This window comes from Gymnoscopelus braueri (genome assembly GCF_963280865.1).
Source record: "Gymnoscopelus braueri genome assembly, chromosome: 3".
NCBI classification, from domain to species: domain Eukaryota; kingdom Metazoa; phylum Chordata; class Actinopteri; order Myctophiformes; family Myctophidae; genus Gymnoscopelus; species Gymnoscopelus braueri.
In genome coordinates, this window is record NC_137612.1 from 4,809,899 (window position 1) to 4,816,419 (window position 6,521).

Below are 6,521 nucleotides of genomic sequence, written 5' to 3' on the forward strand. Positions count from 1 at the left end.
AGAGCGGCTGACCCGCTCACCCGTAGCCCGCATAATTTCCTCTGAAATCCTGACTCGACCCACCCGCGCCGCGGGTTGACCCGCGGGTCAACCCGCGCCGCGGGTTACGGGTCGACCCGCTCATCACTACAGGGGAGTATTCCGTTAAAGGCTTCTCAATCGGTGCGTTAATACCATGGATGTAATTAATCACTTAAAGGAGGAGTTCACCCATAAAATTACTTATTTTCTATCAATTACACACCCCATGAAGCCTTGATTTCATGGATTTATTTTTGTTTTTGTGGCATTCCTAAGACAATGATTTGATGACCGTGTGTATTTCCGGTAGGAGACACAAATAATCTACTTTGTGTCTCCTACCGGATACATTAGCCGGTAGGAGACTGGAATCAAATTATTAGCTTAGGAATGCAACAAAAACAAAAAAGAATCCATGGATTCAAGGCTTCATAGGGTGTGCAATTGATAGAAAATAAGTACTTTTTTGGGTGAACTCCTCCTTTAAACCCAATCTAACTTCATTGACCGTGATCCCCCAGAGGTCTATCCTGGGCGCACTCTTTTTTGCCTCTACACCAAATCTCTTTGCTGAGAATAGCCGATCTATAAAGTTCAAAACACTGAGCTTGTAGATCTGCTATTTTTGCCGAATCTTCACCTATTCCCAGAATAGCGACGCTAGGGCTCATGCGGTTAAAAGAACTGGGAGAGGTATAGAAAAATCAATGTCAATGAAGCTGCTCACCCACCACATACACCGCAAGCAGGCACGACCTTCCGGATGTTGGTCCCGTGTTGATGCCCATAGAGCATGGGTATTGTATTAATGTCTTTATGCGTCATGAACGTCATACTGCTGTGAGCGAGCCTGTCAGTAAGCTTTCAAGTACGATCAAGACACAAATCTCTTGTAAATAGCAGGCTATTGCTACCCTGTTAGTATATTATGTCGCTTATGGTGACACACTGCTCTGCATTGCGCTACACTGGTTATATATTATTGAATTAAGTCTATTATGAACTGCATGTTTTAATAACTAGCTCAGTGTACCTGGATTTATTGAATAGAGTGGGGGAACAATAGTCTGAGCTCTTTATTTTAATACATTTAGGAATGTGCCCTTCTTACTCACATTTGCTTTGTAACGCTTGCAGTGCAGAGCGCCGTGTCCTGAGATTAATTGCTTCATTTATTATTCTGAATGTGAGAGAGCAGTACTCAATGTTTAAGGTTTGAATTGGAATTCACCTTGTGTGGTCATTTATTTGTATGAATGTAACTGTAGCTGACTGAGCTAACCTCTCTCTGGGTTAACATAGGCTACCCTTAATGTTGGCCTAATGCATGTTTATGTCCTTTCCAAGTCCTTTCCACCTTGTGAGTGGGTTGGTGTCCATCGATCCCGTTACACCAGGATCGATGGATCTACACCAGGTCATTTGTTGTCATAGTCTCTCAGTAAAAGTAGGTAGGTTAGATAGTGTAAAGCCATAATTAAATCATGGTGATTATGATCAACGTTAGCGGTAATTCTCTTCTCTGCATAACTTTATACTTAACAAAGTTTCGTTTTGATAAAAACTGAACAAGATCTAACCGTGGCTAATCTATGTTGGCCAAACTGTAGGCTACTCCAGACAACCAGTCTGCACGTTCAAGAGGCAGACCTCATACGGGGCGGCCATAGCTGAATGGTTAGAGCCAGTGGTGGAAAAAGTACTCAAATTCTTTACTTAAGTAAAAGTACCAATACTGCAAAATAAAAGTACTCTGTTACAAGTAAAAGTCCAGAATTAAAAATGTACTTGAGTAAAAGTACAAAAGTATTGGCATCAAAATGTACTCAAAGTACCAAAAGTAAAAGTACTAAATATTTGAAAATAGCAGATCTACAAGCTCACAACGCGTCGCGATGCGACGCGTTGTGAGCTTATAGATCGGCTATTTTCAAATAGCCTTGGTATAAAATAGGGTTAAAGTGATTAAGGTATGTTTCATTATATCATAATTTATATCTCAAAAGTAACTAGTAACTAAAGTTTTCAAATAAATGTAGTGGAGTAAAAGTACAATATTTGCCTCTGAAATGTAGTGGAGTAGAAGTGAAAGTATTGGAAATTGGAAATACTCAAGTAAAGTACAAATACCTCAAAATTGCACTTAAGTACAGTACTTAAGTAAATGTACTTAGTTACTTTCCACCACTGGTTAGAGCCCACCTGGACTCCGGAGGTCCCCGGTATGATTCCAGCCCTCAGCAATGTGTCAAAGTGTCCCTGAGCTAGACACTTAACCCCTAACTGCTCCCCACCTCCGCGCTCCTCTGTGGACTGGGTGAAGCTGAAAACTTCAAGTTCCCCCGCGGGATGTGATAAGTATCAAAAAATGTATTAAAGTATACTTGGCGGAGCGCCCGCTGGCCTAGCGGCCCAGCGGTGCCGCACACAAACAGTATAGGCTCTAATGCAGCCCGACAGCGTGCTGCGGGTTCGAATCCCGATCCCGACGACCTTTGCTGCGTGTCACTCCCAGTCTCTCTCTCTCCCTGTTTCGAGTCATATCTCAACTTACTATCAATAAAGGCAGAAACAGCCCCAAAAATACCAAAAGAAAAAAAGTGTACTTGGCACGTTCTGAGAAAGCACCGAGGTTCAGTGCATTGTCTACGGTGAGGAGCAACTGCCATCTTCCCTGCTGCGTTAGGAGGCGGAGGCAGCAAAAAGGACAGCAGCAAAGTTGGGAAAAGTGCCAACTCTTTTGCTGCCACTCTGTAGCAAGACAAAGTGGCATCCAACCAGAAGCGCACTATTTAGCAGAAAAACGCTTTGCGGAAAACCGCTCACCACTGCTTTTGTGAATTTGGCAATAGCGAGATGTGCTTTCCTCTGTGTGTCTATGGGAAAAATGCCTTATCGCGTGCACGCACGCACGCACACACAGCTGACCACCATACCACTTGTGCTGTAGACCCAAGCCCCGGTCCTGGGGGGCTTGGTTAATATTGAATTCTCATCCTATATGACATTAGTTACCAGAAGTACACTATAGGTCAATGCTGCTCCACCATCTCCAGATGGCTACCAGTCCAACAAGCAAGCACCCACGCCAAAGCTCTGAAACACCCAAAGGCATACTGGTGGTTATATGCTGTCATGGGGAGGTCTAACCATGATGTCTTCATTGTCCAACATATCACATGATCCTACCTTATGCCCTATGAACCGGGACCTGCAACCTCTACCATAACACTCCGCCGTCAAGTGAACATCTGTGTTCTAGTCCTTACTGTGTGTTTGTCTGTATAGGTAACGAGGCCTATTGGGACTGGAGGAAGATTTCACCTCCGATCAGCCTCATGCCCTCGTTCCGCAGACAGGCGCCCACAATTGAAGGAACAGAAGGCCAAAAGTATTGCGGGTAAAAACAGAGCGCCAGGGAGGAGCTGACCCCAGACTGTGCGTCCCACCCTGACCCGCTGCCACAGAGCACAAGGGGGACGTCACCGTAATCACATTATGCTAGATAAATGTCTGGCCGGGGACCCAACATGTGTGGGATCTTTGTGGCGCATGGCTGCCACATGGCAAGGTTTGGAAAAACACAGACTTGTGACTCTGTTGATAAGAAAGTGCATGTGCATGTGCATGTGCATGTGCATGTGCATGTGCATGTGCATGTGCATGTGCATGTGCATGTGCATGTGCATGTGCATGTGCATGTGCATGTGCATGTGCATGTGCATGTGCATTAGTGATGTGTCGTTCATGATCGATTCGTTCATTTGCCATGAATGTGAACGAGCTCGTTCACTTTCTGAAACTGTTACGTTCACGCACGACGTAAAAAAAATACGCTCCCGCGATGGTGTTTTACACACATTATAAAACATACTTAACCACTTTAGCCCTATTTTATACCTAGGCTATTTGAAAATAGCAGATCTACAAGCTCACAACGCGTCGCATCGCGACGCGTTGTGAGCTTGTAGATCGGCTAATTTCAAATATGTTAGTACTTTTACTTTTGGTTCTTTAAAGGGATACTTCACTCTCGGGCCGGGGACACATTTAAAAAAAATATTAAAAATAAATGAAAAAAGTTATGGAAAATTCATGGCCCCCTCACACATTAGTAGGACACTCTAATGCGTGAGGGGGCCATGCATTTTCCATAACTTTTTTCATTTATTTTTAATATTTTTTTTAAATGTGTCCCCGGCCCTAAAGTGAAGTATCCCTTTAAGTATATTTTGATGCCAATACTTTTGTACTTTTACTCGAGTGAATTTTGAACACTAGAAAATAGCGCTACTGAACGAGAACGTGAACGAATCATGTGCATGTGCATGTGCATGTGCATGTGCATGTGCATGTGCATGTGCATGTGCATGTGCATGTGCATGTGCATGTGCATGTGCATGTGCATGTGCATGTGCATGTGCATGTGCATGTGCATGTGCATGTGCACTCGTGGGTGTGTGTGTGTGTGTGTGTGTGTGTGTGTGTGTGTGTGTGTGTGTGTGTGTGTGTGTGTGTGTGTGTGTGTGTGTGTGTGTGTCGCGCGCGTGTGTGCGTGTGTGCATGTGTGTGTGTGTGTGTGTGTGTGTGTGTGTGTGTGTGTGTGTGTGTGTGTGTGTGTGTGTGTGGTACCAGCTTGTGGTTATTACGCCCCTGAGCTATAAGCTGGATACAGCTGCACAGTTATTGTGAGCGTGGTACTGAAACAGAAATGGTCCGGTGAACTTAGTGTGTCTTTACAGAATAAGCCATAAAATGGTGCCCGGTGGGCCTCAGTCTGAGAAATGCCAGAGAGATTCTATTAGCAGACACATAACACATTGTGTGACATAACAAATCAAACCCTTTCAGGGCCTTCCCATCTCTTTGAGGGTAACCACTATTGACATGCAGCCTTATAGTGCTAGTGTTTGTCATCACACAACGGACACACTGGTCACAGTGGCATCATGTCACTTTGACTTTTTCTACAGCGCTCTTCTTGATACACTGCCTACTGTTTTGTAATCCTCATGATTTTGACTTGCGTTTAATACAGTGTGATTCTGAGGCTCATACAGAGAGATAAGAAATCCAGTGGGACTCTTGTAAGTATTATATAAACACAGTATAAGTCATATATTATTAAACCTGAATTTAAATGATGGTATTCTTGCATATAATATGAAATGGCTAGTTTGAGGCAAAGAATCAGTGTGGAATGTGAGTCATAAAACATCGGTCTACATTCATATACTACGTAAGAATTTCTGAGCACCTTTTGCCTTGTTGTGGTTTGGAAGAAATTATATGTGGATCCTCACTCTATAAACCAGCACCTAAAAGTATAGTATAGCATTACTGACTCCCGCAAATACTGTTCAATCAACGCTTCCCTTCACAACAAATCTTTCACTCTCGGCTGTTAATCCTGCCCTGAGAAAAAGTGAGAGTTTTTGGCAGGTGTCACAACCTCAGACCCCTCAGGTGAGGGATTTACAAACAGGAAGTGATAACATTTCCCTTCCTCCCTCAGGCCCTGTCAGCCTGAGTCAGGTCTGTGGGAACTTTGTAATTATCACGGCATAATGCGTGTTAAGGCATCTGTTATGGCAGCTCAACTCATTTTCCCACAATGTAAAGATTAAAATGCTTAAACATTACCCCAAGTATTTTCTCACCCCATCATCCACAGAAATCCCCACCCCTCCTGTCTTCAGATGATACTGTTGGATTCTTTTACATTTTTAAAAACACATTTTTCATTTCAGCTCGACTTTGTGGAAGATTAATATTTTGGATTAAATCAAGAGACATGAGATATGATTTCCCTCGTGGTGGAGCTCCAGACTTGGAGAGAGAGTGGGGTGCTGGTGGGTGATTATCCCAGCCATGGTGAGCTGTGCGCGGGGCAGCGGAGAGCAGAGAAGCCCTGTCTCACCTGGGCTCCCAGGAAAGAGGCCATATTGTGGGAATAAGTTAATCCCTTAACTACTTCCGAAGATGGGAGACTTGGATCAAGCTTTCCCGACCAGGGGAGGAGGGGTAGAGGGTGGGGTGAGGTAGTGAATATGAGAGAGAGAGAGAGAGAGAGAGAGAGAGAGAGAGAGAGAGAGAGAGAGAGAGAGAGAGAGAGAGAGAGAGAGAGAGAGAGAGAGGGAAAGAGAGGAAGAGAGAGAGAATGGAGAGTGAAAGTATGAGAAGTGAGAGCTAGATAACTCTCCTATACCCTTGGGCAGTGTAATTAAATCTGGCGATGAGATAAATGTCCCTTTAAACACACTCTTTCATACAGATACACACACACACACACACACATACACACACACACACACACACACACACACACACACACACACACACACACACACACACACACACACACACACACAGATTTGCTAGTTATTTCTACCCCCTTCAAACACACACACACACACACACACACACACACACACACACACACACACACACACACACACACACACACACACACACACACACACACACACACACACACACAC